The sequence below is a fragment of the Barbatula barbatula genome (assembly GCF_947034865.1).
Source record: "Barbatula barbatula genome assembly, chromosome: 17".
Classification (NCBI taxonomy): domain Eukaryota; kingdom Metazoa; phylum Chordata; class Actinopteri; order Cypriniformes; family Nemacheilidae; genus Barbatula; species Barbatula barbatula.
Window position 1 is genome coordinate 20,576,876 of NC_136780.1, and position 20,492 is coordinate 20,597,367.

The following is a 20,492-nucleotide window of genomic DNA, read 5'->3' on the forward strand; positions in this document are numbered from 1 at the left end:
AGCAGATAGCGAGGAGATGTTTGCTGTATGTGACAAAAAATGCTTTGGCCTAAACGCGTGATATCACTTAGAGCACCATTAAGTCTGGACTCTACTGAACACTTTTTCTTGTTATTTTTAATTTCTTTTTGTTCCTTTTCAGAGTAAACGTCTGAAGCGGTTAGGAGGGGTTGATGCTGCAGACCATGTGAAGAAGTCAATGGCTGCGTAAGTAACTTTGTTCCGTTTTTGCATTAGTTTATAGTTGGGGTGTAACGGTACGCGTATTCGTATTGGACCGTTCGGTACGAGGCTTTCGGTTCGGTGTCAGGTACGCATTTTCAAACCGAACAGTTATTTCAAATAATCGCGTCGTGAGCTCGCTCATAATGTAAGAGACGCTGGCGCGACCATAACATCAACTGGCAATCGTAATGGAAGCGGAACGATACTGAGCTACTCGTGACGGACCGTTTAGCAGTTTGGACCAAAGCAGCGCGAGCCGATCTTGTACTACACAGCGCTAAGAGATCCAGTAAAGAAAGCACTCTCATTTGAATTCGCCACTGAAGGATTAAAACATCGCTGCGAGATCTAGTGAGAAACAGTCACATTTCTCCGTTATTAACGGATCAAACAGCGCTGACGTGGAAACCAGAAACATTGTGCCATGGATTTACTGTAGTAAAACTAACTGTAACTTTGGAAGTTTGGCAGGAATAGTAGGCTACAATGCTTTCGTCAGTTTTATTTCTACATTATGAACCAACACATCACCGCAATGGACGCAACAACTTGCTGGGCATTTGTGGGGTTTAGGATCTGTGCCGCTAATGTGATAACGTCTATTGCATTTTGGACAATGTTTGGTCACAACACACTGCGAAAACTGTTGACCTAGCGGTGGTTTCTTATGCATGTCATAACAATAGTCAGATCCGCAGTAACGAAGAAAATCACTACATTGTCTTTTTTTCACAGCCTGTCTGAAACATTCAGACCCATTACAGACATCACACACATTTACAGCCGTGATCTCTACGGCATGTTTAGCCCCTGTAACAAATTTCACAAACGTAAGGCGTACCTATGAAAGCTTTTAAATTCTTAATCATAAAATAATGACCATCATGCAGATACAAAAACACTGTTCTGTTATCTTTTGTGTTGTACTTTTCCAACACACCAGTGTCTGACCTGTGGAAGACCACTATTTTAACATAAGACAGACGTTCAAACTTTGCTATGTCATTAAAGCCTATCATATCCTGATCCGTGTGACCAGCAGCATTCTGCAATGCTGAAGCTAATGGTATTAACTCTGTGTGTTGTTTTTGGGGGTTCAGAAAATGTGCCAGACAAATAGCAAAACACAGATTGTTTGAGATATTAACGGGGCAGAAAAGATTCATTCTGTTTCTCGCAATAACCTCGTTATGAGCTGTGTCACAGAGTTTTCTATATGCACCACCTTGTCTACACATGGCTATAGACACTTTCAATTCCAATCTATCGTCAACGCACACGTCTGCGTTGCTCTGCATTATCTTTTCGATTTGGTATTCAAAAAGCTCTACACTGTAGTTATTGCTAGGTGACAATAGTGTATTAACATCAGCTGTCAGACTAGCACCTCGTAACGTGATATTAATCAAACCGCCATCGCCAGCCAGCTGTCGTGAAAATTGAACTATTTCAGTCAACGCCTCATGTAAAAGAAGAACATAGTCTGCCATATCGGTAGATGTAATTGAACGCAGATTCAATACTCTATGTATTTCCAAGCTGTTAAACCTCCTTCTAGGGACCACAGTATAATCACCAACACTACCTCCCTCTCTCTAATCGCTGAGCTTCGCTAGGATTTAAACAAACAGAGGGTATGGTTGTTTCGTTTGTCTGAACATTTCTTACATCTCTTACAACCGGTTCATCATCAACAACTATATCATCATCAACATTATCCGCACCAACATTATCCGCATCAACAATATCTGCATCAACATCAGGACCTAAACATTCTGGGGCGTCAGTGGATTCGCTTGTCTGATCATCTAATCAGTAACCAACTTGATGTTGATTTAAAACATGTGCATCTAGAGCCACAATTGGTTCTGGCTGTACATCTGACATTGAACGAACGGTACTAATTAAAGCTAAAAGAGACTCGGTTGTAGTTGTTGGTCTATGCATCGACCTGACTGTGTAAATTAAACTCTGTAACGTGTCTGAAACACTTTGTGGGGGGTGTGAATCACCGTCACTGTGGTATCTAAATATTTTTGCCGCTGACTCCCTTTCAGAATCATCTGACCCCTGACAACGTTTTGCGGCCATTTCACAATATTTTATTTGAACTTTTAAAAACACTGTTGAAATCCCTCATACACACACTTTTAAAAACAGTATCAATAAAAACAAAAACAATAAAACATTAAAACATGTGCAAAGTGATTTATATACACGGTGTTTACTCACCAGATCTGCGTCTGCCCATGTTAATGATCTCCATAAATAATACAACACTTTGCGCTTGACCGTCCTGAACGTCTTTTAGCGCCTTACGAATTAACCGTTGTCTCGCAAGACCTTCTCTCAGCGACACTGAAGTTGCGGTGATGACACAAGATTCAAGATTCAAAAAAGCTTTATTGGCAGGATAAAAAGTGTTTTACATTGCCAAAGCAAGAAGATTAAATAAAAACATTCTGTATAAAATAAAATAAGAGTATCCTATATAAGAAACAATACGTACATATCACTACAGACATAAAAGTGTGAAGTATTGACAAAAGTTCTTAGTGAAAGTGACAGGATCCTGTCATAAGTGTCAGTGTTTTGTTGTGTTGTGTCAGTGTTTTGTTGTGTTGTGTCAGTGTTGTGTGTGTTGTGTTGTGTCAGTGTTGTGTTGTGTCAGTGTTGTGTTGTGTCAGTGTTGTGTCAGTGTTGTGTCAGTGTTGTGTTGTGTCAGTGTTGTGTCAGTGTTGTGTTGTGTCAGTGTTGTGTCAGTGTTGTGTGTGTGTTGTGTGTGTGTTGTGCTGGTTGTTGCTCTTCTGTCGTGACAGGACTTGACGTATCTCGCCGCCAGGTTTGAGCTGATGGGCTTTTCTCCCAGTATGTATGAGATCTTGTCCTGTTGTTGAAACTGGTTGAAGTCTTTGTGGAAGTTTGTGAACTGGGGGAAGAATGTTTCTCTGATGTCCGTATAGTTTGGACACAAGGTTAAGAAGTGCAGCTCTGTTTCCACTTGTTTCTGTGTGCAGTGTGGACACAGTCGCTCTTCTCTTGGAGTCCATGTCTGTGTGTCGGCCCGTCTCCACAGTGAGCTTGTGTTCTGCCGCTTTATATTCTCTGTTTAATGACCGATAGCATTCAAGTTTACTTTGCTGAGCTGTTGCTTCTGTCCAGTGTTTGAGATTTTTCTTTTTGTGTTTTTATCATTTGGTTAATTCTGGCTGGAGTTTGGGGTTCAGTTGGACACGTTTGGGGTTTTAGAGTTAGTTCTGAGATCAGTTGGATGAGACAACTTTTCTCTGGGTTCAGCTCCTGATGACGTAAGGCTTTGTGATGGAGTGATTCTGTATCGCTGTTCTTAAGGTGGTTATAGAATTTAATCGCTCTTTTTTTGTATTTTAATTATTAGAGGATATAGTCCTAATTCTGCTCTGCAGGCGTTGTTTGGGGTTTTGCGTTGTACCCGTAGAATGTTTTTACACATTTCTGTTTGGAGGGTCTCAGTTGGGTGTTTGTCCCATTTGGTGAACTCTTGGTTGGTGAGGGGACCCCAAACCTCACATCCATAAAGTGCTATTGGTTCTATAACGGATTGGATTATTTTAAGACAAATTCGGGCTGGGATGTGGATTTTTATATTCCTTTTGATAGCGTAAAAAGCTCTTCGTGCCTTATCTCTCAGGTCGTTCACTGCCTTGTTTAAGTTTCCGGTGTTACTGATGTTTATACCGAGATATGTGTAGTTCTGGGTTTGCTCTAAAGGCACGTTGTTGAGTTTAAAGTTGTGATGTTGGTTTTGTCGACTATGCCTTTTCTGGAATATCATAACTTTGGTCTTTTTAGGGTTCACTGATAGCGCCCATGTTTGACAGAAAGTGTCTAGATGTTGCTGTAGACCCTCTTTTGTGGGTGACAGCAGCACCAAATCACCTGCAAACAGAAGGCATTTCACTTCAGTGTCTAGTAGGATGGGACTGGGTGCTGGTGACTGTTCTAAAGCCTGAGCTAATTCATTAATGTAGATGTTAAATAGAGTAGGACTCAGACTACAGCCCTGTCCTACTCCACGACTCTGGGAGAGGAAGTCTGTGTGCTTGTTGCCTATTTTAACTGCAAATTTGTTATCCGTGTACATTGATTTGATGATGTCGTAGGTTTTTCCTCCAATGCCGCATTGAATAAGCTGAAAGAAAAGCCCCTCATGCCAGATTGAGTCAAAAGCTTTTTTAAAGTCAACAAAGCATGAAAAGAGTTTTCCTTTATTTTGGTTAATTTCTTGGTCGATTAGAGTATGAAGGGTATAAATATGATCTGATGTGCGGTATTTTGGTTGGAAACCGATTTGGTATTTTCTCAGAATGTTTCTGTTATTTAGAAAGTTGGTGAGTCGGCTGTTTAGAATGTTACAGAAGAGTTTACCTAAGTTGCTGTTTACGCATATTCCGCGGTAGTTATTTTGGTCGAATTTGTCTCCACTTTTATGGATTGGGGTAATAAGACCTCGGTTCCAGATGCTGGGGAATATTCCTGTATTAAGGATGGTGTTTAACAGTTTGAGGATGGCAAGTTTGAATTTTTGGTCCGTGTTTTTAATCATCTCAGTAAGAATGCCATCAATTCCGCTTGCTTTTCTGGATTTAAGTTTGCATATATTATCGCATAGTTCCTGTAGTGTAATTTGGTAATCTAAAGGGTTTTGGTAATCTTTAATAGTTGATTCTAGGGTACTTAGTTTGTCTTCAAGGGTAGTTTGTTCGTGGTTGTTGTTTATATTACTAAAGAGGTTAGAGAAGTGGTTTATCCATACATCTCTGTTCTGAATGGGTAGTTCTTCATGGTGAGATTTATTAAGTGCGTTCCAATGTTCCCAGAAGCGGTTAGTTTCTAGAGATTGTTCAATTGCTCTTAGCTGATTTTGTATATCTTGTTTCTTTTTTGTCCTTAGGGTGTCTTTATATTCTTTAAGTTTTTCATGGTAGAGTTGGCGTGTGTTTACATTATCCGCATCTCTGTGTTTCTGATTTGACAGAATTCGTACTTCTTTTCTAAGGTTTTTACACTCATTGTCGAACCATTTCTCATTGGCAGGTCTCTTTTTTGTTTTCGTATTTGTTGATTTTAGGTTGGCTAGTGTTGCAGATATTGTAAATATTTTGTTAATTCTGTCTACTGCTAAGTTTACGCCTTCGTTATTGTGTGGAAATGGCGTATCTAGGAATTTATTAAGTAGGTTTTGAATTTTTGGTTCACATATTACGCTTTGGTATATATCTTCACTATTTTGTTTCCATCTGTATGCGTGTTTAAGGCTATGGAGTTGGTGCCTCAGTGTTAGGTTTAGATCTGTTTAGGTAAAGAGTAATTTTACTGTGGTCTGATAAGGGGGTTAGTGTGCTAACTGTAAACGCTCTGAGAGAATTTGGATTTAGATCGGTGATGAAGTAGTCTACTGAACTGTTACCCATCTTGGAACTATAAGTATACCTACCATATGAGTCTCCTCGCAGTCTGCCATTGACTATGTACAGACCCAGTGTACGACACAGATGGAGAAGTTGTAATCCATTTTTGTTTGTAGTTTTGTCATAGTTGAGTCTTTTTGTTTGCGTAGGTGGAGGAAAGACGTCTGCTCCTGGAATGTGTTTGTCTCCCTGGGAGTGAAGTGTGTCTGATTCTTCATCGGTCCTGGCATTTAGTTCACCGCAGATCAGAACATTGCCCTTTGACTTGAAGTAGTTGATTTCTCCTTCTAGGGTTGTGAAGCTGTCTTCGATGAAGTACGGTGACTGCAGGCGGGATGTAGGTTGCGCACAGGAAGATATTTTTCTCTGTAGAAGTAAGGGCCTTGTTTATTTTTAACCATGTATAGAACAGACCCGTTTTAATAGTTTTTATTGAGTGGGCGAGATCGGACTTATGCCAGATCAGCATTCCGCCTTAGTCTCTGCCTTCTGTGACTCCCAGTAGTTTGGTGGACGGGAGGATGAGTTCTCTGTAGTTTGTAGGGCGACCCGTGGGTCTGTCTCCTCTGTTCCATGTCTCCTGTAGGATGATAATGTCTGAGTTTTTGGTTTCTGAGGTAAAGTCTATGTTTTTGCTTTTTAGACCAAAAGCAGATGACCTCAGGCCTTGAATATTCCAACATGATATAGTAAATGCTTTGTTATCCATAAGGTGTTATTTAAATTAGCGGGTTTTGTCTTAAGACAGTAGGTGTGAACAGATCAGGTTCAGCATCTGGTGGATGTCTTTCAGCTCGGCTGTCGGAGCTTGTGCGGATGTTGGTGTGGGGTTTCTGCTCACTGTCTGGGCATAGCTGAGGCTGCCCGGGGTCTGCTGCGTGATGGGTGGTGGGTGTAGGCAGCAGGGATGATGTTCTCATCTGTTGACTGTTGCGATGGTAGGTGAGTGGTTGTGGTCTTTGGGTGTTTGTAGGTACTGTGTGGTTCATCCCTGTTCTAGGTGGATGCTGTCTTGCTCTGTTGTTTGGAGTAGTGGTGTTGGTGCTGCGGTTTAGAGTAACATTTTTTAGTCTCTTTGCAAAGACAGGGACAGTTGCTCTGTACAGGTGCACATGGTCATAAAGGCATGTGAGGTCCAGGGTAGGGTGATGTGCCAGGTGCACTTGAGTTTTTAGTGCGCAGGTTCTTGAGAGGGATGCATTTATTCGGTTAATTGTGTCTAGGTGCAAGTCTTTCCGTGGCAGCAGTGTGGACACTGTAATTTGAGCATTTGGGAAGGTGGATGTGGCTTTCTCGATCACTCTCTGTAGTGATGTGGCCACTCTTTCCTGTTGTGCTCTCAGGTCGTTTGTGCCAGTGTGGATTATTATGTGTTTCGGTGATCCTAGTTTTTCCTCATTTAGCTGCTTTAGGGCGCTGTGAGTATTTGGGCACCAGAGTTTGGACACCCTGTGTTTAGGGAAGAGCTTCTTTTCATCTATAAACTTCCCATTTGAGTCTATTAGAAGGACAACGTCTGGTTTTGGTGTGTCACCTGTGGGTGTTGGGGCGTTGTCTGATTCTTCGGTTGGTTGTGTGCTGGGTATGGGGGTTGGTGGGGGAAGAAGGTTTTGGCTAGGTTGTTCCACTGGGTTTTGAGGGCTGTGGTCAGTTTGAATGGTGACCTGTTGTAGTGGGTCCTTGGTGGAGTTGAAGTCTTTGGAGTAGGTATCTTTTACTTGCTTCATTTCACCTATCTCCTCCCTTAGAGCAGTTAACTGTGCCCAGTGACTCTCTGTCTGCTGTGAGAGCTGGGATTCCAGTGATGCCAGCTGAACATTTAGTCTCTCCCTCTCATGCTGCAGCTCTTTGACATTGGCCTGCAGTAAATACAGTTCTTTCTTGATGTTGTCTTTTTCTTTTTGTTTGGCTGTGGGGGTGTTGCTGGTGTGTTCTTTAGTTTGTGTTGTTTGCAGATAAAGAGTTATTTCTCTGAGCTGTAATACAGTTAAATACAGTTCTTTCTTGATGTTGTCTTTTTCTTTTTGTTTGGCTGTGGGGGTGTTGCTGGTGTGTTCTTTAGTTTGTGTTGTTTGCAGATAAAGAGTTATTTCTCTGAGCTGTAATACAGTTAAATACAGTTCTTTCTTGATGTTGTCTTTTTCTTTTTGTTTGGCTGTGGGGGTGTTGCTGGTGTGTTCTTTAGTTTGTGTTGTTTGCAGATAAAGAGTTATTTCTCTGAGCTGTAATACAGTTAAATACAGTTCTTTCTTGATGTTGTCTTTTTCTTTTTGTTTGGCTGTGGGGGTGTTGCTGGTGTGTTCTTTAGTTTGTGTTGTTTGCAGATAAAGAGTTATTTCTCTGAGCTGTACCAGCTCCCCCTCCAGGGCTGTGAATCTCTCTCTCATATCCATACAGTAGCAGTGTGAATGGGTGTCGTTAGTTTGTTCTGTGTTGGGGGGGTCTTTCTTCTCCAGCTGCTTGTCTGAAGCTGGGGTAGTATCTGGTTCTTCTGGAGTGGTGGGTTGGGTTCTAGTTGAGACCTTTCCTTGATCCTCTGGAAGTTTTCTTCAAATAGTCCTTGGAGGCTTTTCACAACCACTATCCCCATTGTTTTGTATATGTTAGCGTTGATAGTTGTTATGTCATCCTCATTTTTTATTTTTAGCTGGAAACCCCCACAGATGCCTTTTCTTTCGGCATTTGGGAATTCCGAGATGATGGCTTTGTGCCATGTATGAGGTCGGCTGGTGTAGAAAATCAGATTGCTGGTGCTGCCATCTTTATGAAGGTCTGCAAATAAGGTTTCTGGGTTTTCTGTAAGTTTCTTGTTTTTGAAGACTTTCCGTGCTGTATCATTTGAAATCTCCTTTGGGTAGAGTGGGGGAATGGCCTCAACGCGTTGGGGTTGGGCAGCCGTAGTCATATGGGCCATTTGCACCTGTGTTGGTGTTGGTTGGGGATCTCCTTTTGTTTAGGTCCAGTCGCTTTCTCACCTTCCAAATCACCCGTTTAAGGCGTTGATAATGCAGTAAAGCAGGTTTGGTATCTTCAGTAACACTGTTGTCTTCGGGTCCTTGGCAACAGATATTCCTTGACCTTTTTTGTCTGATTTTGGCTTGTTTGTTTTGATGGATTCTTTGGTGAGATGCTCTTCTTGGTGTCCTTTTCAGGAGTTTTTGTTAAAAGGAGGTTTAGTCCAAGGTTAAGTTATTCCTATAACTGTAGTCTTGTGTATGTCTCCTTGTAGAAATATCCAAGGAATCTTGAGTTGATCCAGTAATAATGTAAATTTGTTGCAGGAGCTCAGATGTGTATGTCGTCTCTCTCTCTCTCTGGTTAAGACACTCCTTAACTTTTCAAAGTCCCTTCTGTCTCTCCGTCTTTCATCACGCAAACGTCGCCGATCATCTATCACGATCCTCAATTCGTCGCTAATCAGATCCAAACGACGTAAAATCGCCGCTGCCTCAAAGACAGAATCCGGGGTTGCCGTCGGTATCGTACCAGATTCCGCTCTGAACGCCTCTTGATTAGATGGCAACACCGATGTGTCAGGGCCAGAAACAATCTCTGGTTTATTAGCCGAAGCCCCTGTTGGTTCGGCCTGGGTGAACTCTGCCGCTTCACACGCTTCAACTAAATCGTCGTCCCACACAGCCTCTGAAATAAATAGTAAAACAAAATATGTATTAAGCGGAGAGATAACCAAAAATGTTCAAGATGTTTATAAATAAAACTAAAAAGCCTTGGACTCACCGGACCCGTTATTTAGATTTTGCAGCGGTGTTGTAGCCTGCGATGTTCGTTGGTTGTTAATGCCGCCGGACTCCGTGTGAATTTGAGCAGCCGTTACAAATGTCCTTGGAGCTCTAATAGAGGTACTTGGTACCGCAGGGTCTGTAGAAATGTTTACATCATTCGAGATGTTTGCCACCAATCGCGATAAAGACCCTACAAAACACATTATTTAAAAACGCATATCTACATTTCTAGGGGTTATCCAAAACATATAAGTATATTTTACTCAGTGAGTCGTTATCGCCGTAGGCCATACTGAGGTATATCGTCGTTTTGTATGTCTCCAGATACTGTTGACATATGTAAAAAGAAAATGTGTGACTAACATGTTTATATAGGGTTTTTTGAACAACTATAGACATACCTACTTACCAATGAGTCTCCTTCTAACGTCAGGTTTTTGCGGGGCTGTGTCGGCAGACCCCCGTGTTGGTCCTGTTTTGATAAAAAATAACGTGTAACAAATGTTGCGGTGTTTTTCTACGAACAATGATTTATAAATAAAAAAAGAATTTTAGACACGTACCTACTGCGTGATTTAGAGCGTTTAGTTCTTCTGCAAGCCAAGCATATTTCGGATCGTTTAATGCACCAACGGTATGATACAACCTGTTAAGCAATCCCCGACAACCGTAACAAAGTTATATACAGACATTTTTATTTATTTTTGTTATAGAGAGAAAATGAAAGCCAACATACCGGTCAGAAAGCTTGTCATTTTAGAAAACTAAGTTATTTTCAATACAACAAAAGAGTATTGAATATCTGTTACCACAACACGTCCGTACATCTCGACACAAGGACTCTTAACTACAAGAACCCTCTTAAACTTTTTAAAGAAACCAGACCATTTGTGAACGTAGTGGGGGTCCGTCATTAACATATTTCAAATTTACACCCAAAAGCTGTGTGGTAGTGTGTGTATTCCCTGTATAGCTAGTAGGTAAATTGATTAAGGTATGACCAAAACCAACATATAGATTTTTGAAAAAAAAGTCACAAACATTACAATAACAACTACAAAATCAACCAAAAGTAGCACCTCTTATAAGTGTATGAAAAGTTATTACCTTTTCTATTTTCTTTTTTACTCAATGTTATGTTTGTTTCATTACATGTCTTAACAACACTAGTAGACATGTAACGGTGTTTGTCTACCAAATGTCTCTATCAAACAAACCGTTAGCATAACAAGAACCCCACCACGGCTTAGGTTTACACATACAGGCGGCTCGTCTAGGCATAGCTATATCCTAAATTAAATCTAGATGTCTGTCTTGAACACTTTTTCAAAGTAACTCTTAGAAGAAACATCACACAAACATTTACATGATTTCTCTCATTCATTTAAAATACACAAACAACTTTCATACGGTAATGTGACCCCTCTGTGATGTCATGTCAAAAGGGTGAAAAACACATTTATTGATGGTAAGAGTTTTATAGCCGACTTGTCTATCTAAAACCAATCCTTTTAGATTGACGGGCCATAAAACTAAAAACTAATTTGAATGACATGGGACATGTCTTATCATTTGTTACAAAATTAACTAAGACCGCCGTGACAATCGAACATATTACATGAGCTAGCCTATCCATGCCTCTATTTATGCCTCTATCTCTCTCTAATTTGCTAATACACAAAACACATTTCACAGCATGTGTCCTGATAGAAAAAGCAACCAGGTTGGAAAAGTGGGGGCCATAGGCCCCCCTACAACAGTCATAAAACATCAAATGTCAATTAGATTGACAGGCCATGAAGAAGATCTGACTGACAGGATTACAGACCCTTGACAGGAGGGTCATAAATCAATCAAACATTTTGACACACAGTATATGATTATACTACTGTTGAGATGATGCAGTTTGCGAGCAGATACTACATTTTGAGATTTGGCAGCAGTCTCAAACACCTTCCTCGCCATCTGACTGGTGACCGGCTTCACTCCATATCTAAATAGAAATATGTAAACAACGTATTATTAAAAGACCGGAGACTAAGAAAAGTACATATCAGAGTAATGTCGTTGGAGGCGTTGTAGATCGACCTCCCAGAGCTGGAAATGAAGTGTTCTAGTCCTTCCGCCTCATCCCATAATCTCTTCAGTGTTTTGCCGCTGAGGAGTTCTGGCCTGATCTCGTCATAGTAAGCACCAAACCACTGATGGCAGATGACAAACATGAATGAAGTTTTTTATGGTAGATAAAAACAATGTATATGCATTTGATAAATTTACGTTCTCCTTGGCGGACAGAACAAATGTTGCAACTTGTTGAGCTGACGTTTTGTGCTCCTTTACCCCAAAAACAGCCTCGTCCATATTGGGAATAGCCACTCTGCTCTTCCACTCATCCACCTACACCAAACAAGATTACAACACTGGTTAAAAAAAGAGGAAAAAAGTGACAGGTACACAATGCAGACACCGCAATACGCACCGTCATGTGCTCGACAATTCCCGGCCGCTGGAGATTTTTCAGTATGACGACTGCCTCCAAGTAGTAGAGAACCAGGATGCTCTCTGACAGCAGAGTTTCCTGAAACGCTCGCTCCGGGAACAAGTCGCTCTTGGACTTCTCCAGCACCGCCCAGGAGTCCCTTGGTGTGAGCTGCCCTGGCTGTGTCAGCAAATTGCGTCTTTAAAAAGAAACAAAAGTGAATTAAATAACTTGCTCGTGCATATCTGTTATGTGATCGGATCAAACGATTAAACTTACCGCTTCTGGACGATTTCCATGCTGACAAGCTTTGTGCAGCTTTTCTGCAGAGACCCAATGTACTAGATGATGTGTTTGCGGCCTCCTGGCAGCTGTTCGTCACTGTGCATGAGGTCCGAGTTGACCGTGTGGTACTGGAGAAATCTGTAGCAAGAATGACAAACGTTTAAGTCATGACATGCTTTTAAGACTGATGGGTTAACGATGTTCTATGCATTACAAGTTTATATTTACCGTTGTTTTACTGTCAAATGTGTTGATATGAGTATGCTTATGCTGTGCTTGCTTTTAATCTTGAAAACTAGTTTGCAGGAGTGAGAGACGAGCTGTGAGGAATGCAGAAGCTGAGTGTAAGATAACGAGGGGGTGGGCGAAAGAATTTTCCTGTCGTTAATCACATTCGGCTGCAAGGCCAGGCTGTTTTCAAATCATGTTTTGCTGGAAATGGAGTCAGATTAACGTGTCCCGAGGTGATTGGTTTCAGAGGAGTGTACGCCCGCCCCAGGGCAGGGGAGGAGCCCGAACAGAGAATCGACGTCACATATGTTTTAAATATCTGTAACACCGGAAGGCTCGGTTGTTTTTTCTCGTATGTGAGAAGACAAACTCCAGCTGGAAAGAAGCTTTTACATCTGATAATAAATTTTCCTTAATCTTTTTGGGAAAAACTGTCTCTTCGACTTTCTTCAAATTTTTAACATGCAGGACTGAAGTGAAAAGTCCGTAAAGACCAAAGAATTGTCAAAATCATACAAAGTATCAAAAGCATCAAATCATACTAACCTTTTCAGGCTCTTCAAGTAGTTGAGCTTGGTCAACTTGGCCTCAGTGAGCTCACACAGATACAGCCTTAATTTCTCCCTGTTCCTCACAAACAACAGGTACAGCTGATTAGGGTCCATGAAGTGGAAAAAACTAGCCACATTTTCTACCTGAAAAGTAAAATAATTTACATTACCACACTTATGAGACTTTTTGAGGAAGGTTCCGCCTCATCCCTTCCCAAGAGTCACTCAACAGCAGAAGGTCATCAGCAAACGCCCAACTCGTGACCCGATGACCCCCGATACGATAACCTGTAACAGTGCTTTCAAGTTCATGGATAAGAGGCTCCATGGCCAGGTTGAAAAGCAGAGACAGGGAGTCCCCCTGCTTCACACCAACCCTCAGATTGATGCCGGGGGTGACGCCATCCAACTCGACAGTCGTCACGCCGTCCATGTAAAAGTTCCGGAGTAATTTTATCACATGGGTGTCCACCCTGATTGACCCGAGAGCACGGAGAATGTGCTCATGTGAGATTGAGTTGAACGCCTGAGCGAAGTCGATCAATACCACTGCCAAAGGCCCTGCAGGCTCTCTCTTGCAATTCCGGATCATGCCACACGAAATCTCGATGTTTTCAGAGCATCCGGGGGTGGGACGGAACCCCCTTTGCCTTCAGTGGAGCAGACAAACCTCAGTCAGCCACTTGGAGACCACACTAGAGAAGAGCCTTAAAATCATTGACCCGATTCTGATCGGCCTCCAGTTACCGACCGCCATCGCTTCCCCAGGGTCAACTGATTTGGGCAGAAGTACCGTACTGAACCGCTTCAGACGGAGGGTACGACTCCAGTGATCAACCACATGTTGAACAGGCATGTGAGGGTCTCACAGTTGGGGTCCCATGCAAGGATGCCCTGCTTTTCAACCTTGTTTGGGCCCAACGCGGAATCGTTCGCAGTTAGCATAAGGCTCTCCTGTACTTCCTAAGGTGTGATTGCCCCGCCAAAGTGCTCGTTGGCTGCCAACAGACCTGTACCGAAGGAACCCGACCTGCCACGTGGCGACGCAGCCCCCCACTTCGAAACACAGGCTGCGTGGATGGTCTGCAGATCAATGGGGCATCTTGTTATAAGCTCTCCCAGTCTAGGGTTGGGAGAGGGTGACAGGATTAAATTAAATAAAAATGTAAACGCAGACCGTTCCCTTCAGTCCTCTACCCCAGAAAATGTGAGCCAACTCAGAATGCAATAAATTTGATTAATTTATTTTGCTTAGAGGGTCATTCTACAGAAACATCCACTTTTGGTATGGCAAGATGTCTTAAAATAAGTTTAAACGTTAGAAAAATAAATACAGACCACATTATTAGGTTACCCCTTGACTTTGAGTACACATAAATGACAGCTTTTTTTTGTGTGCGCATGTACTTAAAGACAGGATACAAAATTGTTTTGTCACTGGTGTTACCTTACTTTTTTAGCAATATTAAAAGTGTTTATGAAATATAAAAAAAAATTCAGTACATGCAGTCAGAGGTACAGAAAATGAATGATAATCTAAAATAAATGAAACAATCTCTTTATTAGTTAATCAGGTGTGTTAAAAGTTTGACTGAATGATGTTAGTTCAATTGCGCAACCATGTATTTGCTATAACAATGAAAATATTTGAAAAACAGTTATAAACAAGCAATGATACAATCCTTTAATTTCATTGAATTCTGCTACACTTGAGTTCTGTACCTTGAAACGCTGGGTGATCTATCTGGTGATGATGGGGGTGTCAATGCTTCTACTCTAACTCTTTGCCTGCATCTTTGCTGACGGACCCTTCATGTCTTTAGCTCATATCTCTTCTCCCTTTCACTCAAATCACTTATTCCTTTTCTTTTTGAGTGTCAATGTCATGGAGATAGCTTTGTTTCCTTTTCTGCAAATACTCTGCTCTGCGTTCAGGATCAGCATCCCTACGCTTTCTGTATAGTCGCGGTTTCTCAGCTGCACTCAGTTTAGCCATACCCTCAATTTAGAAATACCTGACCAAAGGAGGATTAACAATGACAAAGACAAGTTAGAATCGCACTGCGATTTAGTGCTATTGTATGCAAAAGAACTAAATGAATAGCTTTGAACAAAGTTTGGTGTTACTGATCTTCAATGGTGTTTCCCATAAGGAAGGTAACACCAGTGACAATTTTCATGAAAACTGCATTTTACAAAATGGTTGCTGCAAGGTATCAAACCACATGTTGTCAATCATTGTATACTCACTAAATTAAGCAGTTTAGTCCATTTGTATTCTAGTTTTTTACAATTCCCAAACAATAAAGGAGGTCATACCGGTGACTTTGACTAAAAGCTTCATATGAAATCATGAGATAAATGAGAAGATTTCTGATAATTGAAAAGAGAAAGTGGACTTACCATGGGCTTCTCTTCATTGATCTCCAGGAAATTGGAAGGAAGTCAAGTGATGGCATCAGTGTGATTTTTTTTAATTTAAAGATAGGAGCTTTTTTGTTAAACGGGAACACCAGTGACAACTCCAGGGGACTACTTTCATTATATATTTTATAATATTTATTTAGTGTTTAGTTTTTAATGTAATTTACATCATATATTGTATAGTTATGGACACATTAATGTATTTTAAATGGAAGATGAAGCATTTTCCCTCTGTACATGACTCTGGGGACGAGCACTTCTGTGGTGGTTGGAATTCTAATTAATGAATAAAAATCAAATATTGCTAAATTGATGGCTCGAAGGTATAATTGTTCAAATAACATATTGTTTCATTTTAAAATATAAAAAACATTGTAACCCTAAAGTGTTTTTCAAGTGTAATATTTCTGTAAAGGCTAGGGACAGAAACATTGACATTTCCGTAGAATGACCCTAGACAAAGAAAAATGGAAGCATTCAATTTTCAGGAGAAGGTTATACCAAAACAACAAACGAAAGAGAAAACTAATTATTGGGAGGAGAGCTAAATGACCTACACAGGTAAAAGAAAATAAACAAACAACATGTTTCCCTCCACTCCCTGACTAACCAAAAACAGGTATTAATGTTATACAAAAAGAAAAAGGTGGCACCAACTCCCTACCGCTTTCAATAACAAAAAAAGTTGAATATGATATAATTACAATACCTTTTAATACCGAAACAAAGTTGGACAAAAACAAGGAGATAAAAGGAAAAATCACTACCTGATATCAAAACTGTAATGCTGAGACCATAGAATTCACAAAAGATGCACTGCAATACACCAGGACAACACAACAGGTTTCACACTTGATTATTGCAACACACAAGTCTGGTGCAGGGTAGACGTGAACCTCCCCTCAACAGTGTTCACGCTGCTCTCTTACAGCGTAGCTCTTTAACAGTCCTTATGAGCTTCAGGTGTGACTAATTAGCGGCAAGGCAAGCAGAGTGAGGGAGAGACAGAGCACATAACAATATTCAACAACGTACAAGGCAGATCACAAACACTTTACCTAATACGTTCCCAGGACATAACAATCTCCAGTCACCCATTCCATCCAAGACAACTCTCGCCAGGCGGGTCTGGTCATTCTAAGACCACAGTTTGTATTGACGGAAGGTCCGGTGCCTCGTCTGATCTCTTGACAGTCCGGAAGTGGCGACGCCGCCTTCTGCCGAGAGAGATCCTTGGGGCATCCATACCTTCGGGGTTGAGTTTCTCTTAACATAGCACAGGTCACGAATGCGACCTGCATCTTGTGGACGCTGCAAGCTCTCTTGGATGGAAACTCGCCCCACACTCTCCGCATCTCCTGAGTGTTCTTCAGCAGATTTGAAGGTGTCTGGCTATCGTCTGATGTCGGGAGCTGCCTTGTCACACCAGCTAAATCTGTATCTAACGAGTGCTCTTGGATGCACAGTCGGGACGTGAAACTTCAGCTGTGCTAGAGTGCCGATCGACACGCCTGGGAGAGTACACCAGCTCCATCGGGCATCTCCTCGACTTGGGGGCCGGCTACGGCAGAGACTGCCCCCGGGGCGACAGCAGTTTGAACTGCTTCGGAAGGGACAACAGCATTACCCCTCGTTCTGAGCTGTTCCCACCAGTACACCCACATATACACGGATGAGCTCGAGAACAACCGTGCACTCACGTAATTGCTATTTTGTTTCCAAGGTTCGTAAACCGGGTTGGCGTCCGTCAGCCTCCTGACCCCTTACCAGGGGGCCAGAAGAGGATCTTGCCCTAATGGGGTCACGCAATCCCGAAACTTCCCCACAGTAGCTTGTTTGACCGGGCATCCTATTATCCGGCTTTGGTTTCGTAAGTTGACTTTCCATATTTGTTTTGTGTCAAATTACACGTACAGATAAAAAGGCATCAGTTCTCAACAAAACAGTGTCGGGGCTAAGGTCTCGGTATGTTTTTTGTTGTTAATGCAATGTAATTGAAGTGATGCTGGTGACATTAGTTATCAATATATTAGTGAAATATATATATATCCATCCACTGCCCCAAAAATGACAATGTTGTACCTGTGAGCACAAAATAAGAGAAAAAAATCTTAAACTTATAGTTACAATTAAGTTAATTAATGTTCACGGTTTCAAAGCAAAATAAGTTTAATTCATTTAATGTGGAGAAATACTGTGAAAAAACCTTATCAACTTGTGATTGGTGTCCACATCCCAAAGAGACAGACAGGGGGCCTCTAACAGAATATGTGCGGTTTACCACAATTTTATTATGATTAAGGAATTTTCTAATTCCTTAATCTAGGTTGAGTCAACTTTAACAAATGCAATACACAGAGAAAATTGGAAGTACTTTGCAAAGTATTTTATTGTCGTTTAATCTGCATCATAAGCAATGAGCATGGTGCAGAGAAAAAGCGCTCTTTCCTCCTGCACACAGAGTATATATATAGATATACGCCTCCCTTTGCCCCCCAGCAAGAATCCTGAGCTGGTTTACGAGAACTAATGCCCGTTATTCCAAACAGAACATCTTGGCCTCTGCTCGAGGGCAAAGGCAGAGTGGTATGACGTGTATAGAGAAAAACATAACATTCCGAAAACATAGAACATAGACATATGAAGTAAGATTAGAAAATTTCCATTACAGAGGCAAGCCTTTCTCTTTTTTTAATGCTGCCTGTGGCATCAAGATAAACAACGTCTTCTCGACATCGATCTTGATATATCTCTATACTCCTTCTGGACCAGATTAGAACACCTTTGGGGTGCAACATTACCTTCTGTAGCACCTCGTCTGGAGTGTTCTTCTTTTTGTCCAGCATTATATTTACTCATTACTGTGTGGATGACTTTTTCGCCGCACTTCCCAGGATTTATTTTTCAACATATTGGGACAAGGAGCCTCATCTCTAATCTCTTTAACCAGATACATTGTTCGGGGAAATTGCTTTTGTAGGTCTTTGCCAAATTGTTCTGTCTTGTGCTCGGATGGGTCTTCTTTTTAACTCCATGCGGTTATGAATGCTCTCTGCGCCCTGAAACTCCACTGTTGCCTTAAGGTCCACACTATCTACATTTACAGTAAGAGTGACTGGGCAATCATCAAACCCGCAATAACCAAGACACCAGAATTCAGGGATTGCTTGTGTAGATCCCAAAGCCTTCAGTCTGTGCCTTTTAAATGCAATAGAACAGTAGGGATTTACAGTCCGCAATCTTGAAATGATGATGTTTGTCCACAGCAATCTTTTGAATCCTCTTTCTCTGTTTTTTTCCACTTACTACGATCAATGAAAAAGTAGACTGGTTTCTCTGGGATTTTTATTATGACAAATCCATCCTCGTCAAATGTGTCTGTCAGATACCCCTGAAGAAAATGTAATCAGTGATTGTGACCGGCGAAGTTCAACACGTACACGAGTTTGCAATAAACCACCCCAAAGGGAAACTTTTATTAAGCTGGTTAACAGGAGACGAGAGGTATACGAGGGGGATCTTTTGGCGTCTCGTACCTCCACTTCCGGGTTGGTACAGGGTTGGTGCGGTAGCGGTGCGGTAGCGGTCCGGCCGGTCGTTCCTTCCTTCCTTACTCGTCTGTTCCTGTGGGTGTATAAAGAAAGACTTCTTAGCTTCTGTCATTCACAAGAGAAGCATAGCTCACCTTCCTTCTAGTCTCAGTGGCTTTTGAAGCCGCTGAGAAGTGGTTGCAGGTGGTAACGATCGGCAAGCAGGCCGCTCTAATTTCCTCCGTCTCCATGGCGACGCTGATTGCGACAGGGGTGACTCGTCACAGTGATACATTTCCATTTTACTGTGTTTTTTATATTATATGTGCATCGCAATGTGGATGCTCAGTCACACATTTGCAACAATTTTCATGCTGTATTAACACAACTATGTGCTTCTATACTGTAATCTAAAAATTCTTATAGATTCAAAAAATCTAGTCATTTATTTGTATCAGAGGTACATACACTTTCAATTAATAACATATACCTTATCTTAGGTCATTCATATTGTATTTAGCATAATTTCATGCAAATATCACAGTAGTAAGAGGTTTCTCTTCCACACTTTCAGCCTTGTTGGTCTGAAGAGGAGATGATTCACATTCTGCTTGGATCTATGAAAGAAAGATGCAATATTTAGTTTGAAATGTTACCAACTGTAACAAAATTCAAACAAAAAAAAGAGGAAGGAATGAGGCGGGAACTGGCGAACATAAAACAACTTTTAATATCTCCTGCCGCCGACACAAACCATAACTAAAAGCCAGCCTGGTCCTCTCTCGTTGTTTGCTTCGCCAATTCTCTCTCTCTGACGCTCCAGTCGCTCGTCCTCTCATGCTCCCGATCTCCTCCGTGATATGAGACTGGTGCACGTACCGCCCTCGACTCCCGGCCCGCCTACCTCACTACACAGAATGTTATGTTACCAACCAAACATAAAAACCGATGTGAATCAACATAATATAAAACACCATGGAATAACATGAAAAGAAACCACCCATCTTACATCATATACAGTACATATATATGTGTGTATAAATAAATATTTATACAATATGCCTCTCCTAAAATGTAGGGTGCTTAAAGGCAACAAAAATATCAGTCACAATATCCTTTTTCTATGTGTTTTTGAATGTGCGAATTTTTCATATAGCAAAAGTTATATATGGTTCAGATGGTTTGTATTACACAAAATGCCAACCTGTTCTGGTGACTGTTGCCTAGGTTCAGCAGAGGATTTGACAGATTTGGACATTTTCTGTTTATAGGAAACCAATTGAAATTTATTAGGAAAATTGTAATAAAATAGCAATACTAATAATATTAAAATCTAAGATCAAGCATTGAATCAAAATTGCTCACGTTATTGAAAGCATCTTTAATACGATTGGGAATCCCAAAAGCAGTTCAGACTTGACCCCAGAAGCCTTCTCTGTGTGATTATAAAATTCAACCCCTCTCCACAATGTTTGGTTTTGTTCAATTAAAAATCTATTACCATTTTCCTATTACAAATGAGTAAAAGACAATTGAGGGATAATGAACCATTGATTTAACTCACCACAAATAGC

At 41.2% G+C, this 20,492-nt stretch overlaps 1 long non-coding RNA gene across 1 annotated transcript; it reads right to left on the reverse strand.

Moving 5' to 3' along the window:
* Positions 1-17,925: 17,925 nt before the first annotated feature.
* LOC306906880 lies at positions 17,926-19,822 on the reverse strand. The gene is made up of 4 exons (XR_013787867.1): positions 19,673-19,822; positions 19,409-19,535; positions 18,925-19,012; positions 17,926-18,779 (listed from the first exon to the last, which is right to left on the reverse strand). It is a non-coding gene; the product is annotated as an uncharacterized lncRNA (long non-coding RNA).
* Positions 19,823-20,492: the final 670 nt, after the last annotated feature.